Raw genomic sequence first — 21962 nt, forward strand, 5'->3', positions numbered from 1 at the left:
GGCTCTATTGTACAATTTTTAAAGCATCATTTTTTGCACCAAATTTTGCATCTTTTTTACGCCAAACTTTCCATCATTTTTTGCATCATACTTTGCACCAAGATTTTCATTTGGTTTTACAACAGATTTTGCTTCTAGTTTTATGCCATTCTTTGTATCTATTTTTGCGTCATTTTTTGCTTCCTCTTTTGTGGAATTCTTCGCTTCTAGTTTTGTGTCATAATTTGCATCAAATTTTATACCATCTTTGGCATCTGATTTAGTGCCTTTTTTTACATCCAGTTTGTGCCAATTTTTGCATCTGGTCTTATGTCATTTTTTGCTTCTAATTTTGTACTTATTTTTACATCTATTTTTGTGCCAGTTTTTCTACTTTTTTTTAAACCATTTTTTCCATCCAATTTTGCACCATATGTTGAATTTGATTTAGTGCCAAATTTTGCATGCATTTTTGCACCATTTTTTGCATCCACTTTTTCGTTTTATTTATCTCCCTTTTTTGCATCCTATTTTGCACCATATTTTGCATCTACTTTTGCATCATTTGTTTCATCCAATTTAGCATCATTTTTAACACCATTTCTTGCATCCAATTTTGCATCCTTTTGAGCATCTAAATTTCATCCTATGTTGAACCATATGTTGCATCCACCTTTGCATCATATTTTGTGTCTATTGTTACGTTCAATTTTGAGCCTTTTTTTTTCGTCTACTTTTACATTTGTTTTTGCACCAAGCTTTGAATGATTTGTTGCATCTCAATTTGCATCCAAATTTGAGCCATTTTTATGCCCATTTTTGCACCAATTTTTCTTCTTTTGTGTCCAATTTTGCACCATTTTTTATGTCCAAATTTGCATCCTTTTTGGTATCTAATTTTTCATCCTTTTTGGCATCCAAATTTGCATCCTTTTTTCTACCACATTTTGTGTCCCCATTTGCATCTCATTTTTCACCTAGATTTTAAATTGAATTTTCATCTAGTTATGCATCATTTTTGACATCCTTGGTTTCACCTTTTTTTAGTCCCATTTTGCATATTGTTTTGTGTCTTTTCTTACATCCTAATTTTACACCATTCTTTGCATCCTCATTTTGGTGTCCATTTTTGCATCCTTGTTTGTGCCCAATTTGGTATCTTTTCATATGCCCTATTTTGTTCCCTTCTTTGTGTCTAGCATTCCACCCTTTTTTAATTTTACTTTAAAACCCTTTTTGTGTCATTGTTTGCATCTTGTTTTGATGGCTAGTTTAACATCCAATTCTACTCCCAATTTTGCATCCATGGTTAAATCCACTTTTGGCTTCTTGTTTAGAGTTTTACTTTTATTTTCATTTATGACCCCCTCTATGGGTTCATTTTACTAATTTCATTTACATAGTGAAATATATTAAGTTTCTAAATATCATTTTGCTCTAGGATTTAATGCACAGTTAGATGAACATAAAACCTTCTTAGTTTATCCCGGAAACCTAGGACAGACCAATTAAGAGAAAGGTTGTTCTAAGGCTTAGGATTCTTAGTAGATTAAGATGTAGAGTATGGAAAAGAAAAAGAGAAGGAATTCTTGTGAGTCCTCGCATACAGGTCTTCTTGGAGTTTTTAGTATAGCTAGGAAGCACTCCTAGCTAGCTCCAAAGCTTGGTCCTACACATAAGAGAGAAAATAAAGTAACCTTCATAGCATAATATCTTGATAATCGAAACTATTAGAAACATATAAATTTTATTGAATAAATAAATATAAACCGAAATCCCATACATTCATTGTTAAATAGAATAAGTAAATAATGAATAGAAACATATGTATGGAAGAACAACTGATCTATATTAATAAAGGAGTTGGAGGAAAGTTACAATAATCAGATGTAGTTGCAACAACACCTCCCCCAACTCCTAGCTCCAAAACTCTACCTCTCAAGATAGATCTCAGCAGCGTGACAATACAATAATTCCCATCATTTTTCAATGGCCAAGCCTCTAATATGTAGGAAAGTGAAGGCTTTGAAGATTTCCCAAATTCCTCCTTAGTTCAATTTGGGCAAAATCTTTTGGGTGAATAATGTTTCCTCATATAAAAATGGCCTTTTCCACTTTTTAGATGCATTTGTGCTTAGGAAAAAGCTTCCCCGTGCTTTATGGCTCTTTCCTACTTTTGTATGCTTTTATTTTTTAGGAAAAAGATAAAAATGAGGATATCACATTCCACCATATGGGTTTCAGAAAGTGAACAAGAGTGTCAAATTCAAATTCTAGTTTGTTTATGTTTTAGTTTTTTTTTTAATATATATTTTGTTTTAGTATTTTTTTAAATTTTCTAAAAAAATATATTTAGTTTTTGGTATTTTTTTCTATAAGAAAAATTATATTTTGTTTTTATAAAAATGGATTTGAAACATTCCATTCATGCTAACTTTGTGATTTTATGATAGGATTTTAAATTATATATAAGAAAGTAACTTAATGCCATGTGTTGTGTCGAGATGGGTGTTATACATCTCTTCCTTGATAAGTTATAGAATGTGCTTGGGTTTTCTTAATGCAATAAAACTAATTATGTTCTTCATTATAATCTTGAAATGTTCATCTTGAACCACGCTAATAAAACAATAAAGTTAAAATAGGTTTTCTTTTGTCCTTTGTAGATCTTTGTCCCCATTAATCTTGGTCTTAATAGATTAATTGTCTTATGGTGGCCTTGAGTGGTCACTTCCATTAGTTGCATGCTTTATAGTTTTCTGTTAGTGACATTTTTTAGGCTTGATAATATGTTATTTAATCTATCAAAATGTGTCATTATCCATATTATTGTTAAATATTAATATTAAATATGTATGGTTTTTTAGCATGGTTTAGCAAAATGTTCCCAAAATGTTTATAGATTGTATTTTATAATGCAATGATTCATTGCTTGATTAAATTGTTTTGGATATTTTTTTTAATGATTCATTGATTGATGAAATTGTTATGGATTTTTTTTAGTATATTAAATTGTATGTGATAAAGTCAAAAGTCACCTCTTTTTTAGATTTTCATTGGTCAATTTCCCTTAAGGCCATCAAGTTCACCATTCGTTTCTAGGTTAAGGAAATATAGGAGTCATGAAGTGGAATTTTCCAAGCGCTTAAATATTGAGACATGTTTTTTTAGTCATATTATACTTCCTTTCTGTGTAAATTCTCGATGAAAATAGTCTCATGGAACATGAGGGCCTCAATAGTAAAGGAAAACAAAGACTCCTAAAAGAAAAATGGTACCCAAAGCACCCATAAATAATGTTGATATAAGAAACAAAAAGATTAAGTGAGGTTCTACCTCATATAATTAGCAAATGGGGGAGGAATTTCCAAGTAGTAGTGATTGATGCTTAGAGATACTTGGGTGGAATGGTTATTATTTGAAATGATCAACACATCAAGGTTACCAATATGTTTACCTCTTTTCACATTATGACAATACAATTTTAGTTAATTGACATCGAGGACTACTACCATGTATCCAATGTCTATGACTCCAATATCGCAAACGGAAAACCTCTATTTCTCAATTCTATTTCTAGCACAAGTAATTTATACTCCCCATCTCAAAGGATTATTGGGAGTGACTTCAATATTATCAAGTGTCTCGAGGAAAAGAAAGGATGAATCACAATGTTTAACAATATATTTTGTAAGCTATACCATTAAAGCCATAAAGTAGTCTCCATTAAAGTTGTCAAAAAATGATTCTCCAACCCACACATGTGGATCAATGAGATGTAATACATGTGTGTGTGGTGGTTAACTTAATAAAGTGTTCTAATAACTCCACAAACTTATGTATTTCACTCCATCACATAAATTGACAGTAGTGTGACATAAGTAAACCAAGAGTATACATGAAACACTTAGGCAACAAACATTCCCTAGATCCTCAATTAGGTGCTTAAATGATGAAGTGAAAATGCAAGGGGAAAATAGGACTTCATGATTTAACCATCACAAACATGTGATCAAGTGTGATTAGGAGTGTATATATTCGTATATTTTCGAAAGAGGGAGTGAGTACATGAGTTACCAGTCATTGGGCCTTATTTTTCTTTCTTTTTCTTTTTCTTATATGTAGGACTTAGGGAATAAGGTTTTCATAAGTTTGGCACAACTCATAGATATAAGATTTACATGAATTTTCACTTCAACCTTAGAGCTTAGACTTAAATAAATCAATATAGTGCATCTTTAATTTTTTTGTCTTTCACTTTTTGATTTTATTTCATCACAAATGACAAAACGAGAAATATTTTACCACAAATCTATGAATGCTTAATCATAAAGGCGTCATGCGATGAAAATAAGTTAATGATATTCTTTATGAAAATGATGGGTATTCTTGAGAAAATCTTATGCTTGTGGATGTCTCCTCTTTGGTTGAGAGGGAGTGAGGGTAGACACCATATTATCCATGTGCCATGTACTATGGCCAGGACTAACAATCGTAAGCCTAGTAAAGACACTAGTATGGAGAATGGTGGATTGGATAAACATCTAGGACCAATATTCTTTGATAATTTGGACTTTGGCTAGGACTAATCGCTATAAGTCAAGTACATTAATCCAAGATAAGAATAGTCATGAGGATTGACATTTCCTTGTGTCAAATATTATGTTAGTGGATTAGGAAATGATCATGTGAGGACATACTTGGTGAACATCTTGGTGGGGTAAGTGCCTAAAGAGGCAGTGGTGTCCAAATTTATGCCTCCCAACATTGTGCTCTGATCTAATGGAGAGATAAACTTGTTAGTCGAGGCTTTACTATTTTGACAATGTTGGCTATGATGATGTAAATCATCATTGATGCTCTTATCAATCCAGATCCCTTCTTATACGAATATTTCAACTTGATAGTACTTTTTTGTCTCATTATGAGTACCTCCCTAGTTTAGAGGGAGGGTCAGCATCTTCATTATCACCATCATCACCATCATCACCATCATCATTATTGTCATCATTTAATTATCGTCATAATCACCATTCATGTCTTCATAATCATCATCATCATCATTATGGACATTATCATCAATTGTTCATAATTATAGGTATCATAAGAAATATCATCAACCTAAAAAATGTTACGAGTGCTCGGAAAGGGTTGTTAGGACACATGATATATGCAAGAGAAATAACAACTTTATTTTTTAGAGATGATCAATAATCATCATCATCACTACCATTATCATTGTCATTATAATTGTCATCATCCCCATCATCATAATTAATATAATTTTTATCATAATCGTTGTCATATTCATCATGAACATCATAATCATCATGCATGCCATTATTGTTGTTGATGATGACCAAGATGAAAATAATGATAATGATGATCAGATGATGATGACTTGGAAGATGACGCCAAAATAATTATTATGATTATGACCATGAAAACATTTAAAAATTGGGAAGAATGGCGAAGGTCATTAGCTTCATCATCATCATTTTCATTATCATAACAATCGCAATTCATGTCATCGTCATCATCTTCATTATCATCATCATTATAATTATTGACATTGTCATCAGTTGTTCATAATTTTCAATGTCATAAGAAATATCATCAATGTAAAAAATATGATGTGTGTTGGAAAATGGATGCAAAAGTGAACCAAAAAAATGGGGGTAAAAATATATGTAAATTTGGATGAAGAGTGGAAACAACATAAGTAGATGCAAAACAAGATAGAAAAATTGACACAAAAGTGGATGAAACAGTAGATACAATAGTTGATGCAAACTTGAACACAAAATAGGATTCAAACATGGATGAAAAAGTGGAAGAAAGCATGGGAACAATAGTAGGCATAAAACTTAGAATGAATTGTTGTGAAACAAATGTGGATACAACAATGAATGTAAAAAAAAAAAAAGACACAAACTTGTATGCAAAAAGGAGGAAAACTTGGATGAAAAAAGGGATGTAAACATGGGCCAAACATGGGTACAATAGTGGACACAAAAGTAGTTGCAAAATTGGACGAATTAAAAGTGGATGTAAAAGTAGATTCGAAATGGGATGCAAAAAACATAAACAATATTTAATGCAAACTTGGACACAAAAGAGAGTGCAAATGTGGATGCAATAGTGGAATAAATGTGGGTTGCAATGATAGGCATAAGATATGGCACAAATCATAGCACAAAAAAGTGGATGAGAAAGTGGATGTAATAATAGACACAAAAAAAAGATGCAAGACAAGATGCTATAAGGTATGTAAAAGTGGGTGCAAACACGGGTGCAACATGAGAAACAAAATTGGATGCAAAATATGGATGCAATGGAAGTACATGCAAAAGAAGATACAAAATGAGACGCAAAACCCAACACAAAAGTGGATGCAATATTTTATGCAAAAGAGAATGCGAAGATGGATGCAAAATTGGAAGCAAACGTGGGTACAACAGTAAGTACAAAACATGGCACAAATTGTGTCACAACAAAAGTGGATGTAATGATAGATGCAAAAAAAGAAGAAAATGAAGATGAAAAATAAGATGCAAAAAGGGATGTAAAAGTGGGCGTAAATATGGGTGCAACAATGGATGTAAAATAGGATGCAAAAGTTGACGCAAAAAAATTCTATGCAAAAGTAGATGCAATATGAGATACAAAACCTGATGCAAATCTTGACGCAAAAGTGGATATAAAAAGGGATTAAAAATAGATGTAAAAGTCGATGAAAACCTAGATGTATATGAGGATGCAATCATGGATGAAAATTTAGAAACAAAAAACGGTGCAAAGAGAGGTGTCAAACTAGGTGTAAATTATGGCATAAGAAAAATGGATGCAATAGTGGACACAATAACAGATGAAAAAGAGGACGTAAATATGGATGCAAAACAAGATGTAAAAGTCAGTGCAACAAAAGTATATGCAAAATTAAATGCAAAACTAGACACAAACATCGATGCAAAACTTGGCACAAAGGGGATGCAAAAAATATGCAAAAATGGATGTAAAAGAGGATGCAAGAGATGATGCAAGTGTAGGTGCAAAAAGTGGATGCAATAGAGGATGCAAAAGTTTGTGAAACAAAATTAAGTGCCAAAATTGATGCAAAACATGGTGCAAAGGATGGCACAAAACTTGGCATAAAACCTGGCATAAAACTTGGTATAAAATCTGGTGCAAAACCTATTACAATGCCTGGTGCAAAACTCGGTGCAAACTTTGCATCAAGTTTTGCACCATATTTGATAAATGGACACAAATAGCACCAAAAATGGGCTCTAAACACAAAAAAAAGAAGCAAAAATGGATGCTAATCACAGGGTTTTGTTGTAGTGAAGAATAAGGATAGATATAAAAGTGACTCCCAATGCTAACGTGGAATAGAAGTTGAAGGCACTCTTCATTCTACTTGGATATTAGAGGCATAGGTTGGGCTTACAAACCTGGGAAGAAACAAACTCTCTCAGATTGTATGGACCAAAATGAGAACATGTAAGCAAAAGAATTGGGCATTAGCAACCATGGAGGGCATACAAGATACCCTTCCAAAGATAGAGTCTTTCAATAGTCCAATCAAATGGAGGAACTACAAATAGATTTGATGGCACTGAACCTAAATTTGAGGGCATACAAGATACCCTTCCAAAGATAGAGTCTTTCAATAGTCCAATCAAATGGAGGAGCTACAAATGGATTTGATGACACTGAACCTAAATTTGAGAAAACAAATGGAACTAAATGTCGATGTCCTAGAGGAAATGAAATTTTTTAAAACCAAGTTCGTTAGGCACAAGGATGAAACAGAGGCCCTACATCAGCAGATGGTGGAGCTACAGGAACAACTACAACTTATGTGCAATAACTCCGATGTATCCAATTTTGGTTGCTGGAACGACATGCAACAATGCCCCAACCTCAACAAGTTGCTAATGGAGGATGATGTTGAACTCAAGTAATAAATTCACTGTTACAAATTTTGTTTTTTTGTTTGGTTGCTTTTATAAAATGTATACAAATCAATATGTAATGAGTTTTGAAAACAATTTCAAAAACACTAGTAACAATGATCAATTATTCCTATTAAAAGAAAAAAATTAAATTGAAAAGTAAAAAAAAAAAAAAAAAAAAATATTTTTAAATTAAATGTTACTTACCTATTTATGACTTTCATAATAGATCTCAAGTTGTAAAACGATTTTTTTATAAAAAATAACTAAATTATAACTTTATTGAAAATAATTACTATTATTATTATTAATGATAAAAAAAATGAATTATTTGTGAAACATATACATTAAAAAAAAACATGTGTAACAAAATTATATCAAACTAAACAACATTTAGATAACCTATCACAAGTTTCTTCACGGGCTCTCTTATTTCTATGTGTTAGGACGTTCTCTTTGCAACATTTAGTACCCATGCTAATATATAATGAAAATAAACATTAATGAGATATTACTTGATTGTATGATGAAAATACATATAAATGCATGTAGGAATTGGGAAAAATATTTGGACTATGATAAAAGTATTGGAATTGTGTTACACATAACATATTGTAAATTTAGTGGAAATTGGTATGAGAATGAAATTTTCCGTCGATTTTTATCTTTTTAATAATATTATATACGTTTTCTTAGCTGAGTTTAGTTTAAATAGTTAGGAAAATTGTTCGTGATTCTTTTTACTTGTATTCTATTTTCAGAGAGGACGTGTCAAGTATAATGATAAAATTAAAAAATAAATTTTTCGATATTATTTTTGTTAAATCATAATTTTTTTTTGTTAATTTGTAGTTAAGAGTATTAATATAATAATTAATTATATATATAAATATATGGTTAATTTTTCATTATACTAGTAATTGCATTAAATGTTGCAAAGGAAATGTGGTAAGGTAGTAGCCTAGGAAAGAGTATCATTAATCGTGAATGTGTTCCTTGCAAAATTTGGAGCAAAAATCATGGATGTGGTTAATACTCAAAATCAAATCAACAATTTGAAACATTGTGAAAGTGTACAAAAGATTAAGAACTCTATTTCTTTGTTGTATAATTCAAATACAAAACAAAAGGGAAAAATACAAAAAATTAGTAAAATGGAACTAAAATGAGTATGGGCCAACAATATTGCAATCTGCACCATGGAATCTGAGTGTTTTGCAGGATTTCCTTTTCCACTTATAGAAAAGGAGCAAAAAATCTAAAAAACCCTAAGTGTTCAAGAACATATATGTTACTTCAGCAAACTTTTTACCACATAGTTGATTTACAATATTCAAAATTTATGTTTGTTGTAATCATTGTTCTAACATTAATCTTGCTTAGTGTTTTCACTACTTGGAATTTTTTCACTTTTCAAATATAAATATAGACATGCATTCCATTAGGTTTATTCTTCTAGGATGTTTGCTAGTGCTACTAAAACTAGATTCAATTGATAGCAGTATGGAGGGTTCAAAGTTGTAAATTTTAAATCTATTGAGAATAGTATCTCCAAGCATCTTGGCTACATGCTTCAGTTATAGAAAATTGCTCCCTTTTGTTCCATGGTTTACATCAATTCCACGATTTGGTTTTCCATTTCTACATGCAATACTAAATGACATATGAAATCACCCCATTTTCAAGGTTAATGGATAATTGAACCATTCAATTTCAAAAACCCATATTAACCCAAACAAACCCATATTAACCCAAACAAATAATCATTGATGCTTGATGCATTCGACTTGTTTTCCATTTCTACGTTGCAATACCAAATGACATACGAAATCGCCCCCATTTTCAGGGTTAATGGATAATTGAACCATTCAATTTCAAAAACCACATTAACCCAACAAACAATCATTAACCCAACAAACAATCATTGACGCTTGAAAAGATGAAATCAAAAGAATTGAATTATAGAGAACAGTCAACAAACTACTTTTACTTAAATGCAGTCTCTCACCCAACAAACAATTATTGATGCTTGAAAAGATGAAATCAAAAGAATTGAATTATAGAGAACAATCAACAAACTAATTTTACTTGAATGTAGTCTCTCACTCAACAAACAACCATTGATGCTTGAGAAAATGAAATCAAAAGAATTAAATTATAGAAAACAATCAACAAACTACTTTTACTTGAATGCAGTCTCTCACCCAACAAACAACCATTGATATTTGAAAAGATAAAATAAAAAAAAATTGAATTAAATCCAAAATTTAAATAAATCTACACTAATTCATATAACTCTACTAATATACTACTAATAATATTACAATACAAATATACATAAATAAAATTCAAATATCAAATATATTATTTATAAACCACAACACTATTATGAAATATATTGTGTCTGCTCATGATATTGTTATCTATAATGGAAAGACAATCTGTAAACATAAAATTCAAATATTAAAATATATCATTTCTAAGCAGCACGGTTGTCCAGCGTTTGCTTGTATTATTTATGTTTGCAGTACACGGTAAAAATAAAATGTTGAAAGTCAATAAATTAATTCCCATTAATTTTCGCCTAGTGGTGATATTGGTATGTCTGAGTGCAACACATACATAAAAATAAAATGCACGATATTGCTAAGATTATTGTCATCTATGCGTGCAACACATGTATATAAAAATAAAATGTCAAAAATAAATAAATTAATTCTCTATTAACCAAAATTTAATTTTTGTGGATGCTAATTCTTGAGAGGATTGTGAATTTCATCTAGCAAGATTTTTCTGATTCGTTGCCCCATTTACCTATTACCTGGAATTTATTTCCTTTTTTGTTGTATGAAATTTGTCCAAAATTTGATTGACTGATAGGTTTTTATTTTTCACCTGGCCATCAAGGCCGATAACAGTTCACGTGCTTCCATTGCCTTCTTATCTGTGGCGGAGCTTGTCGGTAGCAACAAAGGTGCCAAGAACAGTTCGCGGGCATCCACTGCCTTATTATCTATGACGGGAGTTGTGGTTAAAAGAAATCACAGAGGTACCGATTTTGCAGGCATCTATCACCACAAAGGACATTTCGGGGGCCTCCACTGCATTGTTGTTGTTGTTATCAGTAACATGAAAAAAAAAAAAACATTTATGTTCGCTGAACAAAGTTCTTTAGCGGTTAAACATGACGAATCATTGATGTATATTCTAACTCAGGAGACTTTGTATACTCTAACCGTACATTTGGTTCTAAAAGGCAGTGAAAAAAAGATGATAAACCCTGAAATAAAAGAGGAGACCATTGGTTTACCGTCTAAACCATTGAACCCTGCGCTCTAGCAGTGAATCAGAGTTGTCTGTTGTAGAACCCTTTGCCTCGATTAAAGATTCAATGTCTATTGCAGTCGAAAGAGAGGCACAGAAATGTGGGAGGAAGCCTGCAAATGGCCGCAGAGAGCCTCTGAATCATGTTGAGGCTGAGCAGCGAAGGCGTGAGAAACTGAACCAGAAATTTTATGAGCATTGTGTCGTGGTCGTAATGTATCGAAAATGGACAAAGCTTCTCTGCTCGACGATGTCGATGCTTATATCAAAGATCTCTATTCCAAACAACAGGTTTTGGAGTCAGAGCAGGCTGAATTGCAACATGTGGCGTCACATTGAAAAGTAATGCTTCCCGTCCTCAAATGCTCAGTCAGGCGGATTCACCCTGCTGGCCATCCTTCTGAATCAGCAACAAATAATTGAAAATTGCAAACCAAGAAGATGGATGGATAGTTGATGTGCATATGCCCAAAATGGCAGCCGAGGGTCTGTGTACTCGCTGTGTATGTCTAGTAAAAGCATTGCGCAGGCAGGGAGGATTTCGTAACTGATTAGTACAGGTTTAATCAATTTGATGGCTTAACCTGTTTCTATAGTCTAACAGTTAAATGAATAGCTCAGGAAGGTACAGGTGGCATGGGAGAAAAGTTTTTTTTTCCAAGAGAGAACGCTTTAGGGCATAATTAATAATGAAAATTATTATTATTTTTTAAATATTTATATTATACTTTTAAAAATTTAATAAATTTATAAATTTTATAATTAATACGTAAATATTTATAGTATTATTTTATTAATAAAAAAATAAAATAATTTTATTAATATTTATGTTTATAATTTAAAAGATTTTAGCTAGCGAAGATTGGTGAACAATTTGTTTCTTTAATTATGTTGGTTTAAATCTTTGGAGATATGTTGTAACTGTCTTATTTATGAAATAGTTGTATATGGTGTAATAATGATAACATGTATATGTTTTCAAATATGAAATTATATATTTTGATTTTAAAATTATAAATTTATCTTTTAAATTATATATATATTAAACCACCCCAATTGGGGTTATATGTATATAACCTCAATTGGGGTGGTTTAATGGAAAACAGAGCTAAGGTGGTGAGAGGATAAGCCCCCCACCATCACCCTACTCTTTTAAGGGGGAGGTAGATATGTCTTGCCTATCACCTTCCTAAATCAACTAAGGATACATGCATTCACATGGGGGAGCATCAATGCTACACCTCCTTGCTAAAACATGGCACATTAAACCTCACACAATGAAGTCTCATCCTGTGAGACAAACAACATTCCAAACCATACAATTTCCTTCCATGAGAGTTATTTCTATCTAGGAGACAACAGAGAGCATAGGTCCCTCTAGCTTTCCCCCATTTGGTTATCTACAAAATCATTTACCAATGTCGTAGAGAAGAAGAATCCATTTTCACTCAACCTCTACATGTGATACAATCCTCTCACAATGAGGAGGCAACATTGGCTTGCATGCAGATAAGAGGATGCAAGGTCTTCTCACCTCAAGAGTTTAGTAATGCTTCTCAGCGCTAGCGAGGGAATTTAGATGATTTCTTTCATGGTTCACCCTCTACTTATCTAGGTTAATTATGAATTTTTTATGGTTAGTGTGTCAACCTTCCTTCACTTGTATTGGGATCTAATTAATTAGTATTGTCTCGTTCATTATCACCCTGCTTAAATTTTTGCTTCATGGTGGAAACTTGTGGGTTCCTTCCTCCTGAGAACAACTCCTTTTGGTTTACCAACATCCTCTGCCTGCTCTTTCACCTGACTGGTTTTGACTGCTCCTTGAGTCCCCACCCAATCTTTATTAATTTGGTGCACCCTCCTACTCAGCTATATTTTGGGTGACTTGCGGTCCCCTTTGGTACACCCTGACATATAACAACTCTTCTTCTCCTATTCTTAGCCACTCCCCAACACCAAGACAAAGAATGAGATGTTGATGTAGCTTGGCAGGTCGAGGAGTAGGCAATTCATGATATTGATCTCAAGCGCAATCCGTCGCTCAACATTATAGGCATTCCACACTAGAGCATATCCAAAACACAATGGATAGGGCTACCTTGGAAGAAAGAGGAGAAAAATGCTTACATGGATGATGACAATCTTGGTCATGCAACTAGTTGGATCCTTGATCCAAGCCATACACATGGTCGACAAAACTTATATTTGTGCATTGTGGAGCTCTATTGGCACCTAAAAACACTAATAGGAAAAGAATTGGAAGAAAAAGAGGACAGCAAAAGTAAATTTGCTCTTCAACTAAGCGTCTTGTGTGCGCAAACCACTAGATGTCACTAGAACACAGAGATAGGGTTTTGTGTTTCGATAGGATTAAAGCATTGCTCTCCAAAGGCAACGTTTCAACTTCTCTGGGCACCCCTTTAGTCTTAATTGACATATCTACCTCCACATAGACAGTTCCACGGTTCACTATTTTATTTACAGACCACTTTTTGAATGGTTTTGGTTGTATGCAACCTTCTTAAGCTATGAACAAATGTAGGGGTTATAATGTCAATCTTAATTTCATGAAATTTATTGTTACCTCTATTTGGAGTTTGAATGTCTAATTTATTTGCAGTGTTTATGAATATTATGTGGATTTTTAGACTAAAAATTTATTTTTTCATTTGATTTCCTAAATGAAAAATCGTGATGAGGAAAAATAATATATACTATCTTTTAAATAATCAATAAAATAATTATAATTATATATATATAAACCCTATTCACAACTACCTAATATGTCACTGTCATTACCTAATCTGGCCTCTAACACTAGTACCCAATGTCGAGAATGCCTGTGATCTTTGTGATTTTAGGATCTCAATATTGGATGTAAAGGATTAACGGGAAGCTCGTGAGAATAAAAGGTGAAACTAAAATTTTAAACATAGAAATAGAGTTTTGAAGTTTGACTGTGAATGGACTGTATAGCTTACGCATCAATATTCCTAACGTCATAATTTTATATTTATTCCCCTCAAATTGAATGAGAGAATATGAACAGTTGTGTATCCGCTTTTGTCTCTCTTTCACGCAAGTTAAAGTGTTAATAAATTAAATCCTTTGCTAATCGGCATCCCGACGCGATATTATAATTGGAGGGATATTAACTTATTATATCAAATTATAAATAAAATTCAAGAAGAAATATAGTTATTTGTAAATTTTTATAAATTATATATAATTAATTTACAAACTAAGAGAAATATCAAGTGATATACACATTTTAATTTAGGGTAAGTAATTAGTCTTTTAATAATTCAAGTAATTGAGATGGCTCCACACCGTTAATCGGTGAATATTTTTCTAATATATTATGAAGTACTTTTTAATGAATAAATATACAAACATTTTTTACGTTTATTTTTTCAGTTTTTTTAATTATTTTGGATAATTTATGTGTGTTATATTTATATTTATATTTATATTTTGGATAATTTTTAATTTTTAATATAAAATAGATTTTTAAATATGGTATATGTGGACAAATAAAACAATTGTATTTTTGAAAAAGATGATTTCGGGATGGAGGGATGGCCGCAGGCGCTAGGGTTTGGTCGCAGGGGCTGGAATCTGGGTCACGGCCATCAGGGCCGAGGGCCTAAGATACTGTGGACTAGGGTCTAGATCTGGGTGACGGAGGCGGGCTCGTACGGCGAAGGACAGTGATAGTTTTCGAGGAAGCAGGTGGCAGCTCGAGGCATATGACGAGGACACCTGGAGGATAACAGAAGGGCAGTCTTGGAACGTGGGCGCATATGCCCTTCACTGTTAGCAGGAGAATGTTTCTGTTTCTGGGTGTTAATGCATTGGCACCATCTTCGGTTTACCCGAGGCCCTACACTGTAATCGTAGGCAGGAATGGACCGTTTGCGGTTTCCTGTGATACCCTGCTGCAGATTATTAACCATGGTCAAACCTAGAGAAGTTGTCGATCTTGATCCCGAGCCGGAAGACATTTTGTCGGTATGGGGAAGGAGTTAACTGTCCAGAACATTGAAAGGTTTTTTGGGTCAGCTGGCCGCCATGGAAACGAGAAATATGCACCGGAAGGATCATGGAGTAACAGATCTACAAATGGTCTGTTGGAGGAAAGCTTGGGGTTGGCCGGTTTGAACAGTCAGGGAGCAAGTGGTCCTCAGGAGCCGAGCTTTCAGGAGGAGGGTTTCCATCAGGCACAAGAACTCCGCTCTTTTCAAGTAAGTAAGGATAAACCCTGTTCACCTGCTCGTTTTCTCTCTGGAGGGCTTGAAGATATTGTTCTAAATTATGGGTCGAAACACGGGATATGGAATTGTGTGGGAGGAGGACTAAAATCTGATTTAGAGGCGGTTGAGATAGAAAGGTCGCCGGCTGTTACCAGGACCATCCTTGCCAAAGGTCTGGTAAACCCTAGTCTGGCCTCCGGCTCGGATGGCATTGGAGTGGGTGTAATTTTAGGACTGAGGAAGGAAATCCCTGGATCTAATTATGGAAAGTAGATAGCGGATTTTAGACTCGCAGAAGGATTAGATAAAGGATATGGAAGCAAGGCTTTAGCAGATATCACCGTTACAAGAAACCCTACCTTGGACAAGGTAGCGCATGAACAACAAGAAGAAGCGGCCAAGGATGCTACGAATTCTCAGGTTAGGGAGGAGGTCTCTGGCAAGAGGAAGACCGGGGAGAAAAGAAAAAAGCAGAAATTCATTAAGAAGAAAGAGTTTGAAGAAAACTTAGTTCTGGGAATGGATGTTCAGATAGAAGAGGCTTTAGAAGTGGCTGAATGTACCCTGGTAGGGCGAGCGAGGGGTAAGAAATACTCAGCCCAATTCATCCAAAATTGGGCGGATCAGCAGTGGTAGTCGGCCCCAGTCAAAAGTTTTAAGGTTTCAGTGCTGGCAAAAGGGTGGTTTATGGTGAAATTTGAGAAAAAGGAAGCGGCGGACTGGGTATTGGGGAAAAATTGGGCCTTTGGAAACCACCCTGTGCTATTTAAATGATGGACTCCTTTGTTTGATGCACAGTGAGAAAAGGTTGAAGTGTTTCCGGTCTGGGTACGAGTACCTGGGCTGCCCCCCTTTCTTTGGGTGGAATCTGTGTTCAAATCTATAGGGAATTTTCTTGGTACTTATCTGGAAACGGACATGTCCTTCATTCAAAATCAGAATAAGGCCATGGCTCAGATCTTGGTCAGCTTAAATCCCAAAGAAGGCCTTGCGGAAAACATTAAAATTCAGTATAAAGATTATGTTTTTGAACAACCATTGGACTATGAACATCTACCCTTCAGATGTCATAGATGTCATGCTTATGGCCATCTGGCTAGGGATTGTCCGATGGGCACGCGCCGCAGAAGGAAACAAAAGAAAGTCGAGCAGGAGGTAAAGGCAGCAGAATTGGAAAGGGCTATTGAGCCAGAAGGGGTCCAAGAGGAGGAAGCTATGGATGTGGATAGAAATAAGGAGGAAAAGTCTATGGAACAGGCTTTACAAGGAACTCCAGGCAGAGAGGCTTCGGCTGAAAACCTTCTCGGGTCAGGGAGCTTGGTCCAGGAGTCCATCAAAGAACCAACAACAAACCTCATTGAAGACTCAAAGGGTATGTGACTAGACTCAAGTAATTCATCTTTGTCTCCTTCCTGCGAAATTAAGATGCTTGCTTGATTTCTAGTTCTCATATCAGTAGTTTTCATATCCATGCTGATCAAATTCATGTTGATAACATCACCGCTGCTATTCCTTCATTAGACCTGAACTGTGAAGAGGTTCCGAATAAGAAAGAGGAATATGTTCCTTCCTCTTCAGCATGTCATTATAATCTTCGTTCCCTCGATAAAAAACCTGTGAACCTAGAGTCGGTTGGTGGCTTAGGTTTGAACTCACCTCAGAGCTTTAAAAGGAAGTCTAGGGGTAGGAAATCCAACCTGTCAAAAGCTCAGGTGAAAGCAAAGTTTGATGTGGCTGATGGAAAACAAATGTCTATCCCTGGGGCACTTAGAGCAGTGAATCCCTGTGAGAATGTGATAAAATGATTTTTTTATCTTGGAATTGCAGGGGTTTAGCCAGTAAACCGAAAAAACTGGCTCTCAAGGAGATGGTTATGCGTTCTAACCCTGATGTCCTTTTATTGCAAGAGACTCTTGGCAAGAGTTTGGAAGTGGAGATTGCTCTAAGCTCTCTGCTCCCGGGCTGGCACTTTCAAGCTATGGATTCTGTTGGCCACTCGGGCGGCTTGGCCATAGGTTTTAGGGAAGGAAGATTGAAAATTGTAAACCAATGGGGAATGGTTCATGTGTTAGGGATGGAGTTTCAATCACCAGATTTTGGCTTTCCCCTGATAATTTTAAACATATATGGGCCATGTCAGGGGAGGGTCTCCTTTTGGACTGACCTCTTATCAAAATCGGTGTTGAGAAGCCAAAATTTGGTTATAGGTGGAGATCTAAACTTTTCCATGGGGAACGCCGAGACGTGGGGGCCTTCTGCCAGAGAAGACCCGTTATCAGATTTTTTCATGAACTCACTCAGCTCCCATAATTTGATAGATGTAAACCTAATTAAATTAAAGCCCACTTGGAGGAACCGTAGAGCAGGTGATGCTAGAATCGCAAAAATACTGGATCGCTTTCTTCTCTATGAAGATTTGACTTCCAGAATTCCAATGTTTCGACAATGGGTGGGAGAGGGAGGAAATTCAGACCACTTTCCAATTTTTCTTGAGCTTTCCAAGCCCCCTCTTAAACCGGCAGCTCCATTCAAATTCAATGCATCTTGGATGAAGGAGGAATCTTATAATAAGCTCTTCAGAGAGACTTGGAGAACCCCAGGTAGGAGCTCAACAGAGGATAAGTGCTTCCTTTTCATGGAAAATTTAAAAAGACTGAAGAAAGCAACTATGGAATGGGCGAAGGTCAGGAAGCAAAAACAGAATGAGGATTTAAACCAAATAGATATAGAATTGCAGGAATTGGAAAGTCTTGAGTCGGATGGTTATGCATCTCAGGAGTCCAAGGATAGAATTTTGCTGCTTGAAAGTCATAGGAATCAAATTCTTCTGGCAAGAGAGGAGGAATGGAGGCTGAAGAGTAGGGCGATTTGGCTTAAGGCTGGGGATGAAAATACAAGATTTTTCCATAACTATGCAAAAGGGAGAAAGAATTTGAATACCATATGGAAGCTAAAAAACGAAGAGGGCAGAGAGGCAAATACCTTTGAGTCTCTCTCGAACCTGGGCAGAAGCCATTTTCAGAACCTGTTCGCTGATCAAGGAGAGATAACTCTAGCAGAAGTAATCAGAACTGCTCAATGTTTTCCCCGGTATGTGGAGGAGGAAGAAGCGAAGAGTTTAATGAGAGAAGTCACTAAGGAGGAAGTCAAAAGTATTATAAAATCTATGGCCAAAGATAAGAGTCCAGGCCCGGATGGGTGGACTATAGAACTCTTTCAACACTTTTTTGACCAGATTGGATCAGAAATAACAGAGGTGGTTGAAGAGTCTAGGAGGAAAGGTGAAGTATACCCCCCCTTCAATTCAACTTTCATAGCCCTCATTCCTAAGAAGGAAGACCCGGGATCCTTTGAAGATTTCAGGCCTATATCTCTGTGTAACAATATCTATAAAATCATTGCAAAAGTGATAGCTATTCGTTTAAAGCCGATTCTGTCAAGATGCATTTCAAATGAACAATTTGGTTTCTTAGATGGTCGCCAAATTCATGAAGCTATAGGGGTGGCTCAAGAAACAATCCACAACGTCAAACAGATGAAAAGGAAAGGAGCGGTGATTAAAATTGACCTGTCAAAAGCCTACGATAGAATTAGCTGGACCTATCTCAGGATGCTGTTAACTCATCTAGGCTTTAAAATGGACTTCATCAACTGGATTATGGGATGCATCACCAGTGTCAGTTTTGTGGTTCTTATAAATGGTGCAGCTTCTCCTTTTTTCAAAGGGCAAAGAGGATTAAGATAGGGATGCCCTTTGTCGCCCCTGCTTTTTCTCCTGGTTGCAAAAGGGTTGAGCCAGCTGATACGGAAGGCCAAAAGGGAAGGATTTGTGAAAGGATTGGAAGTTGCAGTCAATATGTTTATTTCCCACCTTCTCTTTGTAGACGACATCTTACTGTTCACCAATGGGAATATAACTGAAATCAAGGAACTCAAGAACATTCTTGAGCTTTTCATGAAAGCTACAGGGATGCAAGTAAACTATAGGAAATCTCAGCTAATTCTGGAAGGTTTCAATAGGCAGGAGAAAAGCCAAATTACTTCAATTCTTCCTTTTGATGTGTATAATCTAGAGGATCCTTTCAAGTATCTGGGATTTTGGCTGAAGCCAAACGCTTATAAGAAACAGGACTGGAATTGGCTGCTTGCTAAAATTGAAGCCAGAATATTGCATTGGAGTTTTAAGTGGCTCTCCAGAGCAGGTAGATTGACCTTAATCAAATCAGTGTTATTAGCTATGCCGGTTTTCTGGGCAGCTTTGACATGGGTACCTAAAGGAACTCTAGAGAAGATAAGAAGGATATGCAGCAGATTTCTCTGGGCAGGTTCAAAGGAGGATTCAGTTCTCCCTTGGGTTGCCTGGGAGAAAGTGGCAAGGCCTAAAGAATGGGGAGGCTGGGGAATTAAAAACCTTACTAATTTCAGCCTCTCCTTGGCAGCCAAATCCGGGTGGAGAATCATCAAAATGGAAAATCTTTGGACGAAAGTGGTGAAGCGGAAATATATAGACCCTATCCCTTTAGAAGAATGGATTAGGAACCCCAACAAGAAAGGAGGGAATGTATCGGTGGTCTGGAAAGCTACTATAGAGGCATTCAAGGTTATCGAACAAGGATTGGCTTGGCAGATTGGAAACGGGGAAAATCTTCGGGTAGGAAAGGATCCTTGGGTTGGGTGCAATGAAAAATATGCTCTCTCCCCAGGTCTTATCAGACATCTTGAATCCAAAGGCATCCTTTTCCTAAGCCAGATAGAGAAAATTGGTCATTCTACAATCTGGGGACAAGCATGGAAATCAGGAGAAGAGCTAGAAATCCGGCCCTACTGGTGGAATGATTGGGAGGCCTACACTCAAGAACTCTCCAGATCAAATGTAAGGCTGAAAGATAGACCAGATCAATTGGTATGGGCCCACGCGGATTCTGGATCTTATTCTCCAAAATTCGGGTATAAGTTCTTAATGTCAAAAAAAGGTTGGGGAGAACCGGAATGGTGGGCCAAGTCTTTATGGAAGCTCAAATGTCCAGCAAAAGCCAGACTATTCTTCTGGTGCATTCTCAAAAGAAAAATTCCAACATGGGACATTCTTCAATCCAGATATAAACAAGGTCCGGGGAGATGTTCTCTGTGCAAATCTGATTCTGAAACAATAAGGCATCTATTTATAGATTGTCCTATTGTTAAAAAAGTGTGGGTGGAGGTCGGGAAACTCATCCAAAAACAAGTCGTGTGGGAAGGGGAAAACTTTTTTGATGTTTGGGATAAATGGTGGTGGCTATATCCAGAGGGGAACCTACGGAACTTACCTCCTGTTAGCACCTAAATTTGCCTTAGGCTGAAGGAAGGCAAAATTCAGGGTAACCACAAACCACGCTCAGTCTGGTAGCTAGCCCTACCAGAACAGGAGAGGGCTCTCTCCGGGTCACACTCAGGAAAATAAACAATAGGGTCTGAGATGACTCAAAAATGAATACTGATTTTAGGCTAGGTAAATAAATATGACAGAGGTATTTTGAGAAATGACTGAGTTTTCTGGGATGTGTGGGGGCCAAGGAACAACATGAGTAAAGAATTTAACTCAAAGACGCAGGTTATTTCGTGAGGCAAGACAGGCGGAAAGTCTAGCAATTAGAGTTGAAAATATGTGAGGTGGAGAGATTATTTGAGAGTGTGAAAAGGGCATAAATACATGAATCCTTTTCAACAGAAGAAAACATAGAACATGAAAAATATCCCAAGGCAGAGCAGTGCACTGAATTCTACCTTTTTTACTTAGAAAGCTTTCACTGGAAATGAATGTGAATGAAAATATGAAACATAACAAAATACATATGAAACATAAAGAAGATACATTTGCTAAACTCACGCCACAGGAATTTCATGAACCAGAGCTGCAATCTTTCATTAATTCTCTGTCAAAATGTACAATGAGTGACTGGGTGTCTCTCCCACAGTTTCCCAGAAATTCCAACCAACCCTTTGCAAATGGTTTTGCATACAATAAATAGACTATGCCATTGTGAAATAGAACGACCCACAGTTGGGGAGTTTTTCAAATCATTACAAAATGGAAATGGAAAGCCAACCATTAGTGACAGGTGCAACATTACAAAAATGACAAATTGCTTGGGTGACTGCTCGCCTTCCTTTGCCACTTGGATAGAAGCCAACCTTTAGTGAAAATATTCTTTAAAATTTGCCTTAGGTGCCAAAAAAAGTGTAGTGTAAATGAGCGGGCCCACTTGGAGAAAGTTGTGAATCAAAATTTCGCAGAGCGGAAGTGATTTTGGCCTTTGGGTCTATATGCGCCGCGCCCAAATCTATATGCATCGCGCCACTTTGGAGGTGATTTTGAGGTACCTGCAAGAGTCCAAATTGTGCCCAAGTGTGCTTGTTGGAAATCCTTGCCTGTCTACTTTCCAACCCAAGTGGAATTTCTGAAATT

The sequence above is a fragment of the Pinus tabuliformis genome, chromosome 3_1 (genome assembly GCF_031772625.1).
Source record: "Pinus tabuliformis cultivar Carrire ecotype Pingquan chromosome 3_1, CPIR1, whole genome shotgun sequence".
NCBI classification, from domain to species: Eukaryota; Viridiplantae; Streptophyta; class Pinopsida; order Pinales; family Pinaceae; genus Pinus; species Pinus tabuliformis.